The following is a 24,389-nucleotide window of genomic DNA, read 5'->3' on the forward strand; positions in this document are numbered from 1 at the left end:
GTAACCACTGAGCCACCGCGGCGGGGCCGATGTATGTCCATTCGTGCGAATGAAAGGCCATGAATAATGAATCTCAGCTTGCATGAAGTTGTTCTTGGGGATGAAAAAAAAACAGTAGATGCATGCCACTGTTTGCATCGTTTGTCTCTGTAGCAGTCATTTGAACTACATTTTTTATCAACTTTTTACAAGGCGTTTCAGTTGAGCATGCAGCCAAAAGGAGTGCCGACCGTTGAAAAGTGTATGACCAACATATAATTGTGCAGTTTATTTCAATATGTGCATGTACAGTATAATACTACTAGCCTTGGTCGACCACCAGGACAGTTTTCTGTAAATCAATGTTGGCGCTCCTTGCCGATGCTACAATGCGAACGCGTATGGGCGTTCAAAGCTCTGCACAGTAATTGAAGGCGGGCACCTCAGGTCACCTGTGGCGTCGACTGAAGTCGCCGCTGTCACGCCACTCATTCTGTGCGACCAGGCATTCCTTTTAACGAAGGCAATGCTCAAGCCATTCTCAAGTGCATCTGTCGGCTGGGACCTACGAAGCTGCGTACTATTACAAGCTGTGCAAAACGAGACCCATTGTTGAGAATGCGTTTGGAAGGCTAAAAGCTCGCTTCCGCTTCTTTACGAAGAGGCTCGAGTGTATGCTGCCCAATGCCAAGAAAGCAATCAGGGCCTCATGCGTCCTTCACAATATTTGTGAAACGTTCCGAGACGCTGTGGATCAACATTGGGAGCAGGACGTACAAGCATTTGATGCATTCGATCAACATCCGTCACACAATACCACTGTGTCCAATGGAACATGGCATGAAGTTAGAAGCTGCTTTTACAAAGTACTTCTTGACGCGTGCTCAGCAGGCTACCTGAGCAGCAGCCCTGCACCACGACAGAATTAGCAGTGTGGGTTTTTGCACATCTCAAAGGGTGTGTGAATACCAGAACAATCATGCCGCTTGACAAACTAGGCAGAAGTGTCGCTGTATGCAGTGCGCATTTATTTTTTACATATTTCCCGCAAGCATGCCAGAGATAGACCTTCACGCTGTGCAGTTTGCTCCTGCATCCTAAGTTGTTTGTCTCGGCTCTCTTGTTCCTTTTCCACGGCTTTTTCTAGACTTAGGCTAAGCTGCCGCTGCTCCTCAATGAGCTGCGCAAACAGGCTTGTGTTAGATGGCTGCCTCAACCTCTTTTCTCGGAGCCCTGATGAGCCCCGCAAAAAGCACCTGGCTCTGAAACCTGCGCTTCTGTGGCAGGAAAGGATGGCTGTGATGTTTCACACGAATCATTCAGTGTGCTCTTTCCTCATCCATGCTGGTGGGCGTCACTTCCACGTCTCCTTCTCGACTACTGTGCCCATTCTCCATTTGGTGGATGATCTGAAATGAAAGTAATCAGCTACTTATAATTTCTGAAGCATTCCTCAGTGCCAGCAAACTTCATTTATATGCACAGGCTGTCATAAATCCAGGGTGTAACGTTGCGCAATACCAAGAAATGGTGCAGACATGCGCATGCAACATACTTATTCAGTATTGCTTATTGCGCTAAGCCGTACGATAACGAAATTTCTTAACACCATACATTCCTTGTGTGTATGCCACTGCAAACACATGTAACTAGGCAAAACAGGCACTTTAGAAGTACAATATATCTGCGGCAGCGCAATCCAAGGTGTGCACATCTTACTTCCTTCAGAGTGCAGCACTGGCTTTCTAGCATTTCTTGCTGGTTGTTCATTGGTAGCGCGTGGAGAAATTTATGAATATCTCAATTATGGCACCAATTTATTCGCCCTTGCCCCGTTACTTTTTGTTTGTTCATGTTTCTGCAGCAGCAAGTAAAGTGTAAAGATATCAGTTATGTTTCCTCATATATATTTCGCTATTACCCATTTTTTTTCGCACGCAACCAACTCCTCTCTGCAATGTCCGGGGCCCTGAGGTGACGAAATAAATAATTTATGCATGCCACGTATGCAGTGTATTGGCTTCTTGATATTTGTCGCGACACGAAACTGGTAAACCCGAATGGCAGTGAACTGACTATAAATTAATATAAACGGCCTGCACCATTGCATGCGTCGTCGCGCTATCTTTAATGAGAAAACAATTACGATAAGCTATGCTCAATTTCCCAAGTTATTCTCAGTAGAGCGGAAACTTCGAGCCCGAGGTGACGGCTTTGTGACGTGCAGCTGGCTCAAAGATACGTGAAAATAGCCTCCGGTTTACGGTTTATGGACCTTTAACGTCACAAAGTGACTCAAGCTATGAGGGACGCAGTAGTGAAGGGCTGCGGAAATTTAGACCACCTGGGGTTCTTTAAAGCGCACTGACATCGCACAGTACGCGGGCCTCTAGAAAATAGACTCCAGGGGCCGAATCCACGAAAGAGTTCGCTTTGGAACGCGTTCGCTTTCTCTTTTGCCACCTCGCTCCATTGGTCGTGTGTCGTTGCCGCTGGTAGTGACGTCACTCCAGGGAGGCGGGAACACGGATTTTGTTTACGTCACGAGACATGTCAATCAAGTGAAAGAGAACGCGTTCGGTCGCTGTGTGCGGAACTCTGAAAGTGGCGTTCGCTTCAGCGCGAGGAGAGACATGCCGGTACCTCCCGCCGCCCCGCTGTTGTTCGCGGTGCTCAGCGAATGTGATCGGCGGCCTCGGCGGTCGCGCGTGCATGACAATCCTTTCGACATGCCTGACGATGCTTTCCGAAGGCACTTCAGGCTGTCGAAGCTACTTGTACGCCAGCTATGCGAAGAGCTCTTACCCCACCTTGGACCAACGAGGGAAAGTGCGCTCACAACAGAGCGCAAAGTACTCTGCGCCCTAAGGTTCTTCGCTACCGGGGGCTTCCAGGCAGCAGTCGGCAGCGAGGCAACTATACGGCTCCCGCAGTCGTCTGTGAGCCGGACGATTTTGGCCGTCGCTCAGGCAATCGTGCGTGTCGGCACGGAGAAAAACTAGGTGTCGTTTCCTTCGACTTGCGAGGAGAAGTCCCGCGCCAAGGCAGTTTTTGGACCGTGGTCTCATCCCCGGCGTCGTTGGGTGCGTCGACGGTCGGTGTGCAATTGGTCGTGTGTCGTCTCAAAATAAATTATATGCTTATTTATAGGCTCTGAGTAATAAATTTGCAGTATTGTAGCCAAACGCATTCATTTAGAGCTTAAAAACGCAAAGAAGTTAGCATATGGCCCCTTAAAAATACAAGCAACCGAGATGGGACCGCCCAACAAAGCCGATTGGCTGTTGCCTGCCCCCTTGTCCTCCCGCAGTGTTCCTCCCACCCTTCTCCCGCCGATGTCAACGTCAAACTGACGTCACGGCAAAGCGAACGCGTTCCAAAGCGAACTCTTCCATGGATTCGGCCCCAGTTCACTGAACTTGTCAGCGGCCCCATCGATCCAGGGTGCAAGAGCAACAAAAATTCGCAGTGCTGTTGTAAACACTGTTGCTATCGAACTGCAGACTGTGGTAGCCGCATACTGATGGGGGCGACATGCAAACGCGCCTGAGTGCTGAGCGATGTCACCGCGCACTGAAGGGATTTAAATTCACCCGGAGCCCACCACTACGGCGGTTTCCGGAGCCCATTCTGGACATTAAACCCCACGTGCCTACCGTACTGTGCCATATCATATCATCAGACGGGAACCATGAATTCGGAGGAGCCACCAACTGCAGTGTTTACACGTGCACGCGACACAGCCTCGTCGTCTGTTCGCGCGAAGTCATGCTTAATTTAATTCTTTCAAAAAAATCGCTCACCTGTCCTTGTATGCAAGAATCTCAGTCTGTTTTTACCCCTTTGAGAGTCGTCGGGATGCCAGCATCGCGCAGCTTTTCAGCAATCAACTGGTGCACTTTTGGATTCCGCTTCGCTCTTCTCAAGTCGTGTAGTAAGGCGAATGTCTCCTCGGTGCTCCGGTGTGTTCTTTTTTTCGGTTCTGCAGTCGCTGTTGCCGTAGCCATCACACCACGCGTGAAGTATTAAACCACGGGAGGACTTAGAAGAGCACAACAGACAATATGGTCGCCGGCCGCGGCAACTTAACCGGACACTGCTGATGCTGAGAGTGCCCAGAATGATAGCTCTTCAGGACAGCCCTTTAGTGCAACATTTTCGGCAGAAAAATTAACGAATTTTTTTTTTTACTTTGGTGGGTCAACGATTCTTTTTTCCCGTTGCTTGTTTTTGCTGCTTATCTGGGGTCGAGAGTATACATTCGGTTCGGGATCGAATGCAAATGAGTTCCCCAAACTCATTCGATGGCGAATGTCATCCGAACCTAACGACACTAAATGTGGCGTGTGGCGTGCGATTACTCTGGGTTTGTTTTGGTTTTTGTTGCATGTATAGAAGTTTCTGAATAAAAATTCTTGTAGTTGCGAGTAAGCGCTGTGTCCCCTCTGTGCCGTTGTTTGTTAACGCCTGGATTTTTCATAATGGGAATTAAATGTTCCAGTGTAGCGGCAGGGTAATAACATTAGGTGACAATGCCTTTCGAATCGAAAGACATTAAATTAGTGAGTGTGACAGGGCAAGTCTTTCAAGACATGCCTTGTCGCACTAGGATGTTGTCGGAAACTGTAGAACAACTATCTGGCAGCCTTTCCGTAGAGTAGGGGGAAAATTTCAGCTGTCTCAAACCAAAATTTTTGAGGTCCACGATGGCAGATTTAGCCTTCTTACAACATTTTCTAGGAGTTCCATCAGCTCATTTTCAGCGTGGACGCTTTCACGAATGAAGCAACTTACATCTGCCGAAAAGGGGCCAGCGTGTGTCTGGAGCAGACTGTAGGAAGTAACTCATTAAGCGCAGCCTGATTCTGCTCAAATGTGTCATTACTGCCTTTTTTTCAGCTGCGGGTACTCTCCCAGATGTAGAAAAGTCAGTGGGCAACTTAAACGAAGAAAAATATCTTCCTACCCGACTCGGCCAACCTTCAAGTTTCCTAGATACATTACTCCCAACCCTTTAGGAGTTTAGGTGGTTGAGCTGCTGAGATATGTCACACAAATAGCCAAGCGCAGTGAGGAATGAAGGGTCATTGAAAGAGGCTCCCCCAGTACCTTCTCCTCTGCTATAAAAATTCTCAATTCCTCCCTGAGCCCAAAACCCTAGCCAACATTTTTCTACGTCACAGCCAGCATAGTTTCCTGAGTAGGAGTAGGTTTCGGTGTTCGGAACCAATCTTTTCGCAAAGCATTTTAATAAGGTGACTGGCCTTAGGCCTTGATTAAAGGGCAACTTCAGAGTTTTTTTTGGTACCTCCATGGGTTTTACTCAACCTTTCAAGGGAAGTTATTCGCTGCTGTCTGGTCATTTTTTCCCAATTTCGCAGCCTTGTGACGTGTTGTTGCAGCAACGGAATTTTTCATTTCGAGGGCTCAGCCGCAGCGACATCTACAGGTAACCTTGCGTGTGTGATGTTACAATTTGGCACGCTCGTTGATATTTATTTATTTATTTATTTATTTATTTATTTATTTATTTAACAATACTGTCAACCCTCGTGCGAGGGTCCTTACAGAGAGGGTATAAAAATTTCATAGAAAAACAGCACTATTCAAAGCATTGAATACATCAGCATGACACGGTACATCATTCAGTCAAGCATCAAATGGCACTTTCAAGCAGGTGGTTATCCAGAGATCGTTCGAATTCATGCACATCCCTCTGTTCCACAACACTCATTGGCAAATCATTCCACATTTCAACTGCATGAGGGAAGAAGGAATGTTTGAAAGTTTCACTACGGGCGTTGTAAGGCTGAATTATCCGACCATGATTTGTTCTAGAACTGCGTTTGCCTGGTGCTTGTATGTATGTATGTTTCTTTGTGAATATTTATCTGTCCTTGGAGCATCTGGAACAATAGCTTCAGCCTATTTTTTTGTCGTCGTGTTTCTAATAAATCCAGGTTACAGGAAGAGAGCATATCCGCAACTGAGTCTGTCCTTCGATATCGGCAGCAAATAAAGCGTACTGCGTACCTCTGAACTCTTTCTAATTGTTTCTTTAAATAATTCTGTTTAGGACTTCATACTACTGACGCATACTCAAGGACTGGCCTCACAAAAGCTTTATATGCAATTAGTCTTTTTTTTATTGGTTTATTTTTGGTTTACAATGCATACGTAAACCAAGGACGAGCAGGCAAAAGGCGTTAAACAACACCTGACTAAGGCCTGCCCTCCTATACAAAAACAAACAACAAATTAAAACAAACATTCAAAGCATTTGACAGCAACCGACTTCGAACAGAAAAAAAAACAGAGGTTAAAATTAAATTGGCAGTAGTATACAGATTTGATACCAAAAAAGATACAACGGTGTTTACTTATACAGCACTGTCACGAAAGTAGCATATCATGCACGGCTCTTTTATAGCTTTGGTCACTTCGTTTTTCCATTGCCATAGAAAGTAGCGGGGCGTAAGCATTTAGAACTCGCGGTATCATAAATGTCAACATTTGGTGGCCATAATTTGTACGGGACTTTGAAACATGGAAACTAGCTGTTCGGAAGTTATATAGTCCAGGCATGTGCAGATATGTGTTCTGAAACGTTTCTTTACTGTATTTTATTGGATTCTTTATGTATATAGCCAGTTTTTTGTCATACATTGTTTGTATTTTAAGTAACTTGTGCTTTCTAAAAACCTCCCCTGTGTCTTGGCTGAGTGTAAGGTTGAATACAGCTCGGATAGCCCTTTTTTGCAGCGCAAATAATTTTACTATATTAGTAAGTGTTGTTGTTCCCCACACAAGTAGGCCGTAATGTAATGTACACAAGTAATGTATGTACACAAGTAGGTATGTACACAATGTATGTACACAAGTAGGCCGTAATAGCTGTAGTTTGCATCTGACAGGTACAAGCATTCGTAGTCTGTTTATTATGCCCACTGACCGCGATACTTTACTGCGTAAATAATCTGAATGGTCATTCCACAGTAAGTGCTGCTCGAAAATTACTCCTAAAAATTTTATTGAATTTTCACGAAGTAGAGTTGAATTTTGAAATTTCAGTTGAAAACTTTCAGTAATCATCTTGTTTTTGGCTCTAAATACGACATATTTAGTCTTTTCAACATTTAGTTTCAATTGGTTAGATTCCAGCCATGGAGAAAGTTCTTGTAGCCATACGTTTGCTTCTTTTTCTAAGATAGCCATATTATTTCCTGAAAAGAACACATTAGTATCATCTGCGTAAATCATAATATTCTTAGTCTGAGGTATGTTCACTATGTCGTTAATATACAGAAGGAATAGTATCGTTCCTAAAATAGAACCCTGTGGTACACCAACTACAATTTCCCCTGGTGTTGATGATACTGCGTTTATTTGGGTTATTTGAAAACGATTTTTTAAATAACTGGTGAGAAGCTCAAGAGCAAGACCTCTTACCCCGTACCGTTCCAATTTTTGGAGGATATCGTGTTTTACCGAGTCGAAAGCTTTCTTTAAATCAAGAAAAATTCCTATTGTTACTAGTCTTCTCTTTATATTGTCAATTAGCTGTTCCTTAATTAATATTAAGCAAAGCAGATTCTGTTGTTTTATTCTTTTGGAAACCATATTGCTCTTTTGCAATAATTTTGTGTCGTGCCAGATAATTATACAGGCGATTATTTATTACATGTTCAGCAACCTTCGCAAAACATGAGAGAACGGAAATCGGTCTGTAGTTGTTGAGGTTGTTGGCATCACCGCTCTTGTGAATTACAGCTACACGAGCCACTTTCATCAAGTCTGGGAACCTACCAGTGTTAAGCATGATGTTACAGATATGTGCTAGTGGGGCAGCTAAAATATCTGCAACAAATTTGATTGGCCGTGTCAGGATGTCATCTATTCCCGGAGCCCTATTGTTTCGGAGTGAGTTAATTATGTCTACAATTTCATTATCAGTACATGGTTCCAGGAAAATTGAATTTGTGTATGTCTTCTTTATGTAACTTGTAGGCTCTTTACAGAGAGGATCTACATTTTCCATTACACCAGCTGTAAGGAAATGCTCGTTAAATTTATTTGCCAACTCAATCCCCGTGTATTCTATCCCATTAATGTTTAGTGAAGAGAGGACACTGTTTGGTTTTTTCCCGAGGATATCGTTTACGAGAGCCCAACTCTGCTTTGGAGATGTAGTATTCGAGAACTTGTTTAGATAGTATTGTTGTCTAGCCTTTTTTATGTCGGCCCCTAGCTTGTTCCTGATTTTCTTAAAATTTCGAAATATCTCTGCGTTTTTTGTTTCGATAAAAGTTGAGAATAAGCGATTTTTATGTAGTATGCGGTCATAAAGTTCTTTTGAGATCCATGGTTTCCTGGACTTTTTATGTTTCGTTGCTGGCCGCCGCGGAAACGCCTCATTATGAAGTGACTCAACAATTGTCTGAAATGTTCCATACGCAAAGCATGGATCACTTTCAGATAGGACGGCACTCCAATCCGCGTTCATGGCTAGACTCCTGAAATTGGCTATACTTTCGTCATTAATCCTCCAATAAGTGCTTTCTTGTTGTTTTTTATCTTTGTAATCAGTAGGGTGTGGGATGAGGCTATAACTGGGCATGTGATCACTGAGACCAACAGTCAGGACACCTGAAATTACACCAGAACCGCCAATGTTGCACAGACACACGTCAATGAGTGTCTCAGAAAAATCAGTCACCCTAGTTGGAGATTCAACCTTGTTATCAAATCCGTGGCTAAGCAACAGGTCAAGGAGGTGTTTAGTAGCTGGTTGTTTGCAGATAAGGTTTATGTTGATATCACCTACAATCACTGCATTCATGTTATTAATTGTAACAAAGTCCAGTATTTTTTCAAGGTAATTACAAAACATGTCTTCAGAGCCCGACGGGGGTCGATAAATTGCTATCACAATAATGTTATTATAAGACACTGCCAGTACCTCAACCTCCTCATTGTTTTCACAAATTTCGGAAAGTATGTAGTAGGACTTTCCATTTTTTATGTATGCAGTGAGTCCGCCTCCTCTCCTGTCACCCCTTGTTTGAGAAACACTGGTGTAAGATCCAAGATTAAAAGCATCAAGTTCACTTTTCAACCATGCTTCCGAGAATACCAGGACATCAAATTTTATCGACAGTTCGTTCAGCAATGTGACCAGTTCATCCTGTTTATGACATAGGCTTCGGACGTTTAAATGAAGAACTGAGAAATAATTTTTTTCAGGCTTCTTCAAGCTTGACATTTGGTTATTGAAAGAAACAATGTCAATGTAAGCCATAGTGATACTTAACAAAAAAAAATCAGGTTTAGAGCTTGAGACGATAAATGGAAAACTATCTAATCTTCTCGAGATCGCTCTCAGAAGCAATGCATAGCACACGGTCGCCTTCCCTTTTTCTTGAGAAAATTTTCCCATTTCGTGCCCATGTGAACTTGTAGTCAAATTCCTTTGCCTTCACGCGAGCAAGCCAGAGAAGTCGCTTGTTTTTGGCTGTCAGGTTTTCATAGAACCGGAGGTCAGATTGTTGCGTTCTGAGTTCTTGAGATTTGGATAGCCATTGCTCTTTTGTCTTGCGGCTCACGAAACGTATTAAAACTGGAGGGTTTGCGTTTTTCGAGGGGAGCCTGTGAATTCCATCGAGGTCAGTTTCTTCGAGTCAATCGATACCAAGTGACTCGGCTAGCTTGTTCACTTTTGACAGCAAATTTTCATCCTCATCTTGCTTAAGTCCGTGAAGTTCAAGGTTTTGTCGTCTACCGTACTGCTCAAGCTCGTTGACCTGCAATTTTAGGTTGATAATTTCATTTGCATGATCAGCTGCTTCAAGGTAGTCCATTCTTTTTTTGAGGGTCTGAATATCAGAATCCTGTTTTTTTTGGTTGGCCAGAATTTCATCATACTTTTCAGACATCAGTTGAACAGATGTTTCAAGACTTTCTATTGTTGTTCGCAAACACGCCAAACCATGAACTTGCACTTTCATCTCGACCAAAACAGCCAACTTCGCATTGATGTCGGCCAGTACGCCAGTGTGTTCACAGCCTTCCTCGCTGTTGTGCTTGTCTAATGATTTCTGCCCTCTCAGACGAGCAGCTTTACAAGTAGGGCATTTCCATAAACTTTTAGCACCTTTGCCTTTCCCGCTTTTCTCGAAACCCCCCGAACAGTTACCGTAATGGTAACTGAAGGAACATTCTACACATGTGGCATACTGGTCTTCATCCCCAAGGTTTTCTCTGCACGATACACAGTTTGTTTGGCCCGGCATTAGAGCAAAGTAACAGGATCACAGAGCAGACAAAGAAACTGGTTTGGCAGCAGTAGCAGCAGCGGCCGCAGAGTGTTGTAACAGTACATCCCGTGTAGCATGCTCCAATTTTTTTCTAAAAAAACATAACCTCTGGTATCCATTAGAACAAACCTCTTCTATATGTGTGCCCCAATTTAAGTTTTGTGTTATTGTCATTCCTAGATACTTAAACTGAGTTACATTTACCAAACATTTGTCACCGATGACACATGGGAACAAAAGAACAGACTTCTTCGTTGTAATGTGCGTGTATGTTGATTTCGAATAATTTATTTCCATGTTCCATTTTTTGCACCATTTGCTTAAAGCCTGTAAAGAGTTGTTAATTCTAAGCTGGTCGTCCTTGTTTCTAACTGTAGAATAAATTAAACAGTCATCTGCGAATAGCTTTAGTCGCACATTTGGTTCCAGAACAGCAGAGATATCATTAATGTAGACTAAAATAACAGTGGTCCCAGAACAGAACCCAGCGGAACTCCTGAAAGCACTGCTAGTGGGCCGGACACATGACCATCCACTTTGACCACTTGGTTACGATTTGTTAAATAAGCTTTAATCCATTTCACAATATTCAAATTAATTCCAGCTCTTTCCAGTTTAAAAACTAATTTATTGTGCGGCACTTTATCAAAAGCTTTGGCAAAGTCTACAGCGATTACGTCAATCTGCTGCTTCCCATCAATCGTCATTGCAACACCATGAATTGTCTCTACAAGTTGTGTAGTGGTGGAAAGGCCTGCTCTGAATCCGTGTTGGTGAGGGTAAAGTAATCCGCTTGTTTCTAGGTGATGAAGGATGTGCTTCGCTATAATATGTTCCATAAGTTTACAAGAAATCGATGTAAGAGATATTGGGCGGTAGTTATTTACAAGTGCTCGGTTTCCCCCTTTAAACAGCGGAATTACTAGTGCATTGCGCCAGTCTTGTGATACACAATGGGTGTGCAAAGATTTTTGAAAAATAAGTATAAGGTATCTCGACGCCCACTCGGCATATCTTCGGAGAAACTGGGTTGGTATGTTGTCTGGTCCATTGGCCTTCTTAGCATCCAAATTGAGGAGCTGCTGAAATACACCCTCCTGCGTAACTATGACGTCATTCATTTGGCTAGGCAACAGGCGTTCTGAACTAAGGTCTATGTCATCTTGGGTTGCGGTGAATACCGACTGGAAAAAGTGATTAGAGTAATCTACTATATGCTCCTTCTTTTTCAGTACCTTATTTTCGTGCTTAATCTCCTGTATTCACTCCTTCCTATCACTAAAGTATCGCCAGAACTTTTGCGGCGACGTTTTGAGGAAGCGGCTCAGCGTTTCATCGAATAACTTTTTTTTAGCTTCTTTCAGCGCTTGCTTCAGCTCAGCACGAAGCCGCAAAATTGGGATACGTTTATTTTTCTCTTTACGTAGTCTTTTTATTTTACGTTTCATATGAATTATGTCCCTGGTGATCCAGGGGCTTCGGTGCTTCGTCTTTTTAACACGAGTTGGAATATATCTGTCAACGCAATGTTGTATAATTTTCTTAAATTGCTGCCACAACTCTTCTGCTGCTTTGGAATCATAGTCAGTTTTAAAATCATCAAAGGCAGATTTGCTTTGCTGATGGCCTTTGCTGATGGCCAAAATTTCGAGCTTGTTTTTGGTCACTTCAGACAATTAATTACCCATGCTGTCGCTTACAATCGCCACTTTAGCCAATCAAGACGCACACGATAAGTTTGGGGACAGTATAAGTGACGTATTAGTGACATAGTGACGTAACAGTATTAGTGAGGACAGTATTAGACAGGACATAGCCAGTCTGCTGTCGTGCTGGGTGATTTTAACATAGATATATTGACTGAGAATACAGTTTCTAAGAGTTTTATTGTTATGATGCCTACCTACAGCTGTACAAATGTTATAAACCTGCCAACAAGAATTACCGCAAGTACCGGAACTGCACTCGATTTATGTTTCACTGACTTCTTACCAAATGATGTCCAGTCGGGTGTGATGGCCTGCGGTGTTAGCGACCATCTTCCATTTTTTTGTCTTTCTGCCCCATTCGAGGAAAACTTTTTCTAATAGCGCAGCTAACACTTTCTATCGAAAAATTAAGGACGAAACTATAAATTGCTTTCGATGCATGATTTCAGAGGTGGACTGGTCACTCGTTTTTAATGAAGAGGATCCTAGTCGCTGTTACGATGTCTTTGAAAAAAAATTTCAAGATGCCTATTATCGCGCCTTTCCTCTAGTCCGCCGCTCTAGATACAAAAAGTCTAAGAAACCGTGGGTCACGAAAGAGCTGTACAAAAGAACAAGGCAAAAACACAATCTCTTTGCTGATTTTTTGAAGCGCAAGGACATGAATATACTAAACTTGTATAAAGCTGTAAGGAATAAGCTCAACACTGATCTAAAAACGGCTAGACAGGAATATTACGCAAAAGCGTTCGCTAATAAACTTGCCCCTAATCAGATATGGAGGTTATACAACAATTTAGTATCAAAACGAACCGAGCCAACTCCAGTAGAGATTGTGGTAGATGGCGTTCCACTCAGAGGTCATCCCTTATCAGACATGTTTAACGAACACTTCCTGACGGTTGGCGAAAATCAGTCTGCGCAAACAACATGCACTGATCCAATGTCATATCTTAAAGGCAGTCCAAAGCCTTCGATATTCCTTTCCCCAACAACTACAGCCGAAATCTCCTCGTATATAATGCGTCTAAAAAATAACTGTTCCGTTGGAGCTGATAACAGCAAGGGTGAGGTAGTGAAAGCCGTATCTGATATTGTCGCACCTTTGTTGTCCCATATATGCAACCAAATGCTCAGAGAAGGCTGTTTTCCAGATAAATTAAAGATAGCAAGAGTTTTTGTGATACATAAGACAGGAAGCTATAATGATCCTAATAATTATTGCCCAATATCCGTTTTGCCAGTCTTCTCAAAAATTGCTGAACAAGTCATCAATACCCGCCTTACTTCGTACTTCATTAAGACCGGAGCTATTGCGAAAGAACAATATAGATTTGAGAAAGGTAAATCTACGGAAAAAGCTTTACTTCACATAAAGGACAAAATAATCAACAATATAGAAAACAGAGTTTTTACACTTGGGCTATTCTTAGACTTTAGAAAAGCCTTCGACTCGGTCTGTCACGAAATTTTACTGCGCAAATTACAATTCTATGGGATACGAGGCTCCGCACTTAATCTTATTCAGAGCTACTTATCATCCAGAGTACAATTCACAATGATTAACGACATACCTTCAAGCTACGGCCTTATACGCACTGGTGTGCTACAGGGCTCAATAATGGGTCCAATTCTATTCCTAGTTCACATAAATGATATTGTTAATATTCTTCCTTGCTCCGAAACAGTTTTATACGCTGACGACACAAATATTTTCTTTCATGACGCGAGTTTACAAGCAATAGAATGTAGAGCAAATCTCTGGTTAGAAAACCTTACATTATGGTTGAGGGCCAACAGGTTAGAACTAAACATCACGAAGACGAAGTATGTAATATTCAGAGCTAAAAATAAAGTCATAGATGATGAGCCAATCCTATTATACAATTCAAGTGTTTTACAACGATTACAGTCAATAAAATTCCTTGGAGTTATATTTAATGAATACCTGCTGTGGACTGACCATATTAATCAAGTAAGAAAAAAAAATTTCGCGATCAGTGGGCCTTCTAAATAAATTTAGGCTTCTGTTACCAATATGGCTCAAAAAGCAACTTTATTTCCGTTTAATTCATTCGCATCTTCATTATTGTTTGCTGATATGGGGAGACTCAACACAGACTAATTTAAATGCTTTGTTTTTGTTACACAAAAAGGCCATACGAGCAATTGCTAATCTAGGTTACTTGGATAGCACGAAGCCATGGTGGAACAGCTTGGGGTTACTGACAATTTTTCACTTAAAAACTCTTCGGCTAGCGCTTGAAACATATAACAGAATTCATCTTGAAACTCATTTTTTTTTTGCAACACCAGAGCTACCACAAAACCCATATTCCCTTCGGTACATGACAATAAAATCACCAAAAGCAAGAAAAAATTACGGATTCCAAACGAATAGATACCAAATGACTACCTTTTTGAATGAAAACCGAAATTTTCATGACCTGCTCCATCAATGCAGAACTCAAAAAATATACAAAAGAAAACTGATTGCACTGTTGACTGCATGACTAACCCGTATATCCTGTGACATATTGTAAATTGTTAACAGTTAACGCGATTATATATATTTTTTCCCTTTTATGATTCCCTGAACAACTTTGAAGCTACCTTAACATTGCTGTACAGTTTTGTTTTCCTTTTAAAGGCCCCGTGCCCACCCCAGCGCAGCAGACACTCTCTACCTCTCTTTGAGCGAGCCTCCTCTCCTTCCATTCCCTCCTCGAAATTCTTCTCTCCCGCTCCTCGTCGAGTAGGCTCGGCAAGGCAAAATCACCCCTTCCATCTCCGGTGTAAGCCGGAGGCGTGGTGTCTGTGGAGTGCGTCACAGGGCGACGTCATGGCCCCGCCTTCAATAGAATTCTTTTCTTGGTTTTTGCATTTTCTCCGCACACTGAACGATCGAGAGGCGCGATCGGCTCGACCACCTAGACTTGTTAGCGAGCGCATCCTTTCATACATCTGTTTGTCATTCCCAGTTAACGAGCCACCTTTTCATTTTCTTTTAGGCCTCCCCACCGTTTCACGAGCGGAGGGGCGGAAGTCGGTTGTGTTCGAAACACACGGCGAAGCGCGGACCCGGCAACCGCCCGTTTGCTTTTCTCCATGCGTGTTTGTGTTCTGTGTGTTTGTGTCTTTTCTCCGCTCCAAAGCATATGTCATTCATTGGAGTCAAGGCGTACGCAAGATGCACGAAAGATAAGCGGCGTGTGTGCGGAGCGGCCAAGTGGGCGAGCGAGGGAAAGGCTCTGCTGCACTACTAATTAAAACCTTGTTTTGGGGGGCTCGCATAGAAGAAAAGAAACTGAGAAGGGAGCGCGCACGCAGAGCGTCTCGTGACGTGATCACGGCGGGGGGGGGGGGGGGGGGAGGGGGGGGGGGCGAACCAACTCCCTCCGTTTTACTATTTTTTTACTTTTTATGGCTAGGGTTCAAGGCTGTCGCCGCACGCTCCCTCCGCAGTTTTTTTTTTTTGTTCCTTCATGCGGGTTTGTAGGCATGAGCCAGAACAGAAGGCGCTGCGGAAAGCCTTGTGCAGACGACGCGACGCCAAGTCTACGCCCAACCTTCTCCCGTCAGTCAGAACGATGCACCAATGGAGTGCCTTTAGGGAAAGTAGCCCCCCTTGACGTCAGCGGGGTGCAGAGTAGTGGGCCGGGCCCGTTTTTGAAGGAAGGAAAGAACGAACGGGCTTTGATTTGAATTTTCGCAGCTTTTCGGGGCGCGCATGGCTCTAGTATTTTGCAGAGGTTATCTTCGATGCCTCATCTATGCAGTGGGCTTGTTTTTCAAAAATGTCCGGACCCTGGGCAGTGGCCCTTTAACATGCCAACAAATGTCATGGCGACCGCTACATTTATTGTATTTGTTTATTTTGTGTGTATATATGCTGAATGCAATTTGTTTACCCCAGGGAGGAAGGCCCTCGTCAGGCACCACGCCTTTTGGCCTTCTTCCTGAAGTTTACGAGACACACTTCAAATAAATACTTTTCAAACTTTTCAAACGTCACAGATTGGTATGTCGAGACGTCGTAGTTTGGTCAAAAACCCAGTTTCGCTTTAAGTTTCTTTACTTCCGCCCGGTATTTTGCAAAACCGTTCTCTTTGTACCAGAGGGAGGAGACTGTAAAGTCTGAATTTGTTATCAACTCAAAATAAAAAAAAAAAGAACCCGAGTTCCTTTTCAATGCAGTTCGCAACTTTGACAACGTGCAGGCCTCAAGCTCGCTAGCTCTTGGCTCAGTTACTTTGATGCCAAAGCGTCCCTGTGAAGCATACAAATACAACTGAACTGTTCAAAAGAAAACATTGGACAGAAATCTGTCTGGTTGGGAAATTTAATGTTAGGAGAAGGTAAGTGACGCCAACCAAGTAAAATACAGGAAAAAACACTACGTTTCGGGACCGGCTCGGCCCCTTCTTCACGGTGTGACTACGGGCGAGCGCAGCTTGGCTTTTTAAGCCCCTGCGTGGAGGACCTCCGGGTCAGTGGCCGCAGCGCATGGACGTAGGATGAGGGGAGTGTCCCCAGGGAACGATTAACATTCTCTCGTGTTTGCTGAATGTGCCACGACTCGAGTAGAAGCCTCCGGCGTGGGTTAGCTTCCGTTTCCAATACAATGGTGCTGTCGAAGTCAATTGGATGGTGTTACGTCTCGCCTTCGTCGTGGGGAAGACAACGACATGGCAGCAGCGAAACGCCGACAAACCCCGAGACGCGCGTTGGGTGAGCGCCTGGATTGCCACGGAAGCCCGGTTGAGCGAGCGTTTCCCCTACACCGAGTGTGAACGCGCGTTCGTAATGCGCGGGAACGCCGCTCATGGACATTCCGGCGTCTGGGCTACGGTGATGGCATCGTTCCCCCCTCTCCCAGCGCGTGACGGCGGTGTGATCTCTAGGGAGTGAGTGAGTGCGTGTGTGTCTGTGATTGGTGCCAGTGAGAACTTCATTCCCCTGCAGGCCCGGCCCCTATCTAGGGACCCTAGGGAAGGGAACTCTTAAAAACCCCGGCAGCGGCACGGCCGAGGAGCTTTTTGTCATCATGATCTTCTGATGAGCTGTCGTCATGCAGCGTTCCTGCAGCTCACTTGTAAATATGTAAATTCCTGTATAAAGATCTCTCTCATTGTCTTTTTCCAGCAGCCTCGTCTCAGACGTCCCTCATTCCCTCTCCGGCACACGACCATGCTACCTCGTCTGTAACAAACTGGTGGCAGCGGTGGGATGCTGCTACCTCGTCCTTAACAATGGTCACACCCTTCGCAGTGTTCGGCCACGGCGCTGCCACGTGCTGGCAACGCACAAACCGACCAGCACTATCGGTCGCCTTCTCTCCCGCCCAAAAAACCGGCAGCCCGGAGAAAAGGCCCAGGGCGTCGTGTACAAAATTCCGCGTTCCGTCTGCCTGGGGTCGTACATAGGTGAAACGAAGAACTTCGCGGAAAGGATGAGCCAACACAAAGCGGACGTCCGTCACATGAATCGTCAACGCAGCGCCGTGGCCGAACACTGCGAAGGGTGTGACCATCCAATTGACTTCGACAGCACCATTGTATTGGAAATGGAAGCTAATCCACGCAGGAGGCTTCTACTCGAGTCGTGGCACATTCAAAACACGAGAGAATGTTAATCGTTCCCTGGGGACACTCCCCTCATCCTACGTCCATGGGCTGCGGCCACTGACCCGGAGGTCCTCCACGCAGGGGCTTAAAAAGCCAAGCTGCGCTCGCCCGTAGTCACACCGTGAAGAAGGGCCGAGCCGGTTCCGAAACGTCGTGTTTTTTTCTGTATTTTACTTGGTTGGCGTCACTTACCTTCTCCTAACAACTGAACTATTCCTTAATGCTTGATATCTGTCCTTGCTTCGGCGAGCGCGGCTTCGGTCGCTTATCTGCTTTTTCAGCAGCGTTCGTTGCTGCGACGCGTCTTATCTTTTCTCTTTATCTTTCCTCTGATCTTTTAACTCTCCTCTATCTGCACGTGGCAGCGGTGGTGGCTTGGCTCGAGCCAGTAGGCAGGCCTGTGCAATTTTTTTCATCCTTCTCCCATTCACAACAGCAACTTAATGCTTGACAATGCCAAGAAAACCTGCTGATCTGCAAACCATCGTTGCACGGGGACCGTCTGTGCACATCCACACAATCTCACTAAGTGAATGCAGAGCAGCCGCCGCGGTGGCTCAGCGGTTATACTGCTCGGCTGCTGACCCGAAAGACGTCGCATTTCGATGGAAGCGTTAGCTCAGTGGTTAAGGCGCTCGTCTACCAAGCCGGAGAGGGCGCTGTAAGCGCGCGGAGCGAGTGGACGTACAGCGCATCGGCTCCGCCAACTTTAGGCTGGAGCCACGGTTCCTCGGCCGGAACCCCGTCAACACAGCCGCGTCTGTCTTCGCGAAGTCGACAGCTACCTGTGGACACCAATCACACACAGGTGGGGCAACATTTATGCATTTTAGGGCCGATCCTCACTTGCGTTTCGTGGCGACGGCGCTAGGCCTAACGCCTACGCCGACGCTCGGCCGTGAGTGAGTCGCCCACCCGTGTCAAGATGGCTGCCCAAAAAGTACAACGCGGCTACGACCCGGACGCCATGGCCTGGTCCGAGGTTCCTTCAGCTCCAACGCCTGAGAGTCCGGATTCTGCGCCCATCGAGAACCCGAGGCTCTTCAAACTAGTGGAACGCCGCTCCCGCAAGCGGGACGCCGCCTCCAAGAAAGCGGACGCCACGTCGGCAGGCCGCTCAACACGGCACAACGCTGCTGCGCGCGCTGCAGCGCTTCACGGAGGGGCCTAGTCTAAGACCGGACCCTCTTGGAAACCAAAGCCACTGCCGCGTCTTCATCCAGAAGACATCGTCATCATCCTGAAGCCCCGGGTGACCGTCGCTCTCAGGGATGTCTACCAACATGGCGAGCTGGGAGCAGCGTTCGCGGCCTACCTGGGCGCCAAGGCCGCAGCATCCCTCAGCCTGCTCCCCACATGGGAGCAAAACCTGATTGTCGCAGGCACCAGAGAGCCGCACGTCACGGACAAGCTTCTGCGGGATTTTCAACTAACATCACCGAAGGGCCAGCTCTCCACGTACGGCCAGTTGAAACTCACTGGAGACGTATGCCGCGGCGTCATCACCGTGGCCAAGCACGAGACCAGTGAGTCCGTCCAAAACAAAATCCAGTGGCGTGCTGGAGAGCTTGCCGATATCCACAAGCTTGGCAAATCCAACGTCGCGTCGCTCACCTTCGTGGGAAAAGTGGTGCCGCGATATGTACATTATAACTCTGAGGTGACCCTTGTGCGTGCGTACAAGAGAACCATTCCGGCCTGCGTGCGGTGCGGCACTGTGGGCCACCGAGCAGACACCTGCCCCTGCCCGGATGAAAAGTGCGGCCTGTGTGGCCAAACGGCGCCGACCGTCGACGGAGTCAAGGCGCCGCATGAAAGTACTCTGTCCTGTGCAGTCTGTGGGCAAGCCCACGCTACCAACTCCCGCGACTGCACGGGAAAATTCCGGCAGCTCAAGATACATGGCCCCAAGGCTAAACGCCCAGAGGTGCCAAAAAACCAGCGACCTGGCAAGCAGCCAAGTCATTCAAAACCAGGTGCTGGTGGCGGAACGCCGCGTGGTGCTCACGGCACCGACCACAAGACATCGTCACCTTCTTCACCGTCGGTGAAGCCAGCGCCCGGGAAGAAGACGGCGCCTCCACCGCCCAGCGGCAGAGACACTGCCCACTTCCCGGCCCTCAAGACAATTGGCGCTGCCGACGCCCGGGCATCAGCGCCTCAACACGACAAACAGGTGAGCAGCTGGGCTGAGATCGCCTCCTCTTCCTCCCATCCCTCACCCTCCCCCGTAACCGTCTCCGCACTCGACGCGGAATACAAAAAACAGATAGACGTGCTCCGGGCACAGAATGAGCTTTTGCTCAACAAAATTCAAAATTTAGAGTCAAAATTGGCGTCCGTCGCACCGAGCCCGCAGAACTCGGACGCAATGGAGAGCGACGCGGAGATCTCGCCTGCCCTCGTGACAGCCATCTCTGCGATGGAGGAGCGCTTAACCTCTAAATTGTGATATATGATCGAGACCGCCATGGACCAGATCTTGACAAAGGTCAAATCTGCCGTCCCTGCGGTGGTCTCAAAACACATCTCGGACAACCCCCGCCTCCTCCGTCGGACGGGACCCATTAGGGACGTATCCCGCCCTTCAAAATTTAACCGTCTGATTATTGATTCGGACAATGAGGACAGCTGCCCCGCTCCTTCCGTAATCACCCCCTTGATGGCGCAAGTAGCTGGCTCTGAGGCAGCCAATCCCTCCTCCTCCCCCCCCATGAATTTTAAATCATGGCGAGACACCTTAATCAAAGGAGTTCCGCCATCTCCAATTCGGCCATGTCAACTTCAATAACACAGTGGAACTATAGAGGCTTTAAGGACCGCACTAAGCGGGCCAATTTCCGCCTCTACTTTGAAACTTTCGAGTCCTTACCAGCCGTGGTTGCCCTCCAAGAGCCAGGCCTGGGCGCCACAATTTCAAATTACACGACGTTCCAACAGGATCCCGCGTCTTGTCTTCTCGTTCACAAAGACTGCACAGCCAACCTAGTGGATCTCAACCACCAACTAGAGTACTCTTATGTAATGGTGACCCTCCTACCAGTCCGCCGCAGGGACCCACCGTTGCATATACTCAACGTGTACTGCTCTCCCAAACTAAAGCGAGTGACTTTTGCGGACCTCTTTAGCCGCGCGCTAAGAGTAGCGGGCCGCGATCCCATGCTGATTGTGGGCGACTTTATCGCTCCCAGTCAGCAGTGGGGGTATCGCAAGGAGGAGTCGCGCGGGCGTAAGCTGGCGGAGCTTGCGTCCACGTTGGGCCTCACCCTCCACACGGACCCTGTCCACCCAACCCGGCTAGGAAATTCCGTGACACGCGATACGTGTCCGGACTTAACCTTCACTCGCAACATACGACACGCAGACTGGCTCAACACCGAGGAGACCCTCGGTAGCGACCACTGCATCATTAACACTACACTACGCACACGCCCCCTCAAGCGTCCCAGAACACAAAGCCCATATCCCAGATTGGACGAAATTCAGGCAAAATTTTAACTCACTTGATAATACACCCATTTCCGCGCAAGGCTACACAGCATGGTCCCAACAGCTGCTGGCACACCTTTCCTCGCATGAAACACACATCCAGCTCTCAGGGGCGGTCACGGACGTGGATAACCACCTTCTACAACTCTGGGAAGCCCGTCGCAGCCTCGTCCGCCGTTGGCGACGCCAGAAACACAATAGAAAGCTTAAAGCTCGAATTGCCGAGCTTACCCAGAAAGCGGCAGAGTACGCGGCCCAACTCGCCGACTCCAACGGGGTAGATAGATGCAACACGGCCGCGCGACAAATGTCCAGTCGAAACACGTGGCGTCTCTTTCGAGCCCTAATGGACCCAACCCAAACACGAACCGAAACACAAAAACATTTGCAGCGAGCCCTGCACGCTTTTCCTGGCAATACGACTCAACTGGCACAGAAACTTCGGGACCAGTATCTGTGTACAGCCCAAGACCCCCGTGGATCTGCGTACTCCTATGCAGGCAGAGAGAACACGGAGCTGAATCAACCTTTCCAGCTCCATGATCTGCGGGCGGCTCTTGCCAAAATGAAATGGGGCACTGCGCCAGGACGGGATAAGGTCACCGTCAAGTTTTTGACGGACCTGCCCGACTTGGCATACCAGTCCCTCCTGGAATACGTCAATGCGATTTGGCGCGGGGACACCCCCCTGTCAATCGAATGGAAAATGGCTTTGGTCACTTTTATCCCTAAAGCTGGTAAACCAATTGACACAGATAACCTCCGCCCCATCTCTCTCACCTCATGTGTGGGCAAACTAATGGAGATGATGGTGCGGGATCGGTTATCTACATATCTTGAACACAAACAAGTCTTTGCGAGCACCATGTTCGGATTCCGCCCACACAGATCCGCACAGGATGTCCTCCTGCAACTCAATCGGGAAGTCCTTGACCCCCTCTAATGCCCCCATAATGACCAGGTAGTATTCGCCTTGGATCTTAAAGGGGCATTTGACAATGTAACACGAGATCATACTCACTAACCTAAGTCACACCGACTGTGGCCTCAACACATTCCAATACATAAGCCAATTTTTAATGGGTCGTCAATCCTACATTCGAATTCAAGATAGAGACCATGGTCCTTACCTACTCGGCACGCGGGGAACCCCTCAAGGCGCGGTACTTTCCCCGCTGCTCTTCAATCTGGCCATGATGCACCTGCCGGCCCAGCTGAGTGGTGTCGCCGGCGTGCAGCACGCACTGTACGCCGATGACATCACTCTGTGGGCCACGCAGGGCAGCACAGGAGACATTGAAACCAGCCTGCAAACAGCGGCGACGATAGTAGACCGCTACGCCCGCCGCTGCGGTCTTCAATGTTCCCCTCAAAAATCGGGATTTGTGCACCTCTGGCCCTCACAGAAGTGCACAACTAAAATATATCTCTCTCTTGAGAGTGGTCCCATAAGCGAAAGTGATGAGATACGGGTACTCGGACTCTACATCCACAAACACAGGCGGCCAGACACTACATTGGCCAAACTCCGTAAGGTGGGGGACCAGGTGGGCCGCATGGTCCGCCGGGTTTCCAACAAACGCGGAGGGTTACGAAGTAAGGATGCCTTGCGGCTGGCAAACGCCTTCGTAACTAGTCGATTTCTCTATTCGACTCCTTATCTCCACCTACGGAAACAAGAGGAGGACGCCCTTGAGGTCATCCTTCGCAAAATTGTTAAACGTGCCCTTGACCTCCCCATCACTACTTCAAACAGCCGGCTTATGGCTCTTGGGGTGGTGAATACTTTCCGGGAGCTCCGGGAGGCGCACCTTACAAACCAGCACACGCTCTTGTCGCCGGAGTCGGGTCGCCGCCTTTCTTCTCGACTCCATATCCAACACACCCCTCCAATGGAAGACAGGTTTCGCATCCCAGAACTGTGGAGACGTGCCCTCCACGTGCGGCCTCTTCCAGCAAACATGTCACTTGAAGACCATAATGGTCGGCGCCTGGCACGAGCGGAAGCGCTAGCCCGATATTATGGCAACAAAACAGGTGTATACTACGTGGACGCCTCCGGCCCTCACCATGGGGGATGGTACACGGCCGCGGTAGTTCACAACAGCAACACAGTTAACGGCCTAACTTTCAGAGCCCGCAGTGCAACACAAGCAGAAGAGGTCGCGATTGCTCTCGCGGCCTCACATTCCAATTCAAAATACACAATCACCGACTCGCGAGGGGCCTGTCGGAACGTCGAACAAGGCTGCACCCCCTTCCTAGCCTATCGAATATACCAAAATTGCATACGGGATACGGACCCCGCACACCGTTACCTCATATGGGCCCCTGCTCATCGGGGGTTGGCAGGAAACGAGGCAGCAGACGCAGCCACCCGCGCTCTCTCTCACCGGGCTGTTTTCTCCTCCCCATCCGATCAGGAACCCGATTTTAGTCCGGTCTATACATTCAAAGATATTACAACATATTATCAAAATTGTCATCGCCTTTACCCTAGCCCATGTAAAGGCCTGAAGAAGGCGGATGAGCGGCTCCTTCTCCGCCTTCTCACCAATACATTGCTGTGCCCGGCAGCGCTAAAACATTTTGACCCCTCCTTTAGCGGCAGCTGCCCACACTGTAGTGCAGTGTCTTCTGACACCTATCACATGGTGTGGGCCTGCCCCTCCAACCCCGCTATTCCCCCATCCCCAACACAACCCGGGAGGACTGGGAGGCGACCCTGCTCGGCTGCCACGACTTACAGGCCCAACAAGCCTTAGTCGGGCGCGCCCGGGTGGCGGCAACTGCCACTGGGGTACCATACTAGGGACCTCCACCTAGTGTTTGTAAGGATCGGTCCCTTACGGGCTGATCCAAACATACCTCCTGTTCATTCGTAATAAATGTTTTCACCACCACCACCAAGCCGGAGTACCCGGGTTGGGACCCAACCACGGCATCAGTTTTTCGATGCAGGTGAAGCACAAAAGGCGCCCGTGTGCAGTGCGATGTCAGTGCACGTTAAAGATCCCCAGGTGGTCGAAATCATTCCGGAGACCTCCACTACGGAACCTCTTTCTTCCTTCACTGCCTCCTTTATCCCTTTCCTTAAGGCGCGGTTCGGGTGTCCATCGAGATATGCGAGGCGGATACTGCGTCATTTCCTTTCCTCAAAAGCGAATTTTCAATTTTCAAATGCTGGAGGCCTGTGTACTGTTCGATGTCAGTGCACGTTCAAGAACGCCAGGTGGTTGAAATTTTACGGAGCTCTCCACTACGACGTCTCT

General features: G+C 47.4%; 1 pseudogene; it reads right to left on the reverse strand.

The window, feature by feature from the left end:
- Positions 1 to 1,006: 1,006 nt before the first annotated feature.
- On the reverse strand, positions 1,007 to 3,986 carry LOC149345204 (uncharacterized; annotated as a pseudogene).
- Positions 3,987 to 24,389: the final 20,403 nt, after the last annotated feature.

Source organism: Amblyomma mixtum, chromosome 5 (assembly GCF_055824585.1).
Source record: "Amblyomma mixtum isolate Tamu chromosome 5, ASM5582458v1, whole genome shotgun sequence".
Lineage (NCBI taxonomy): Eukaryota > Metazoa > Arthropoda > Arachnida > Ixodida > Ixodidae > Amblyomma > Amblyomma mixtum.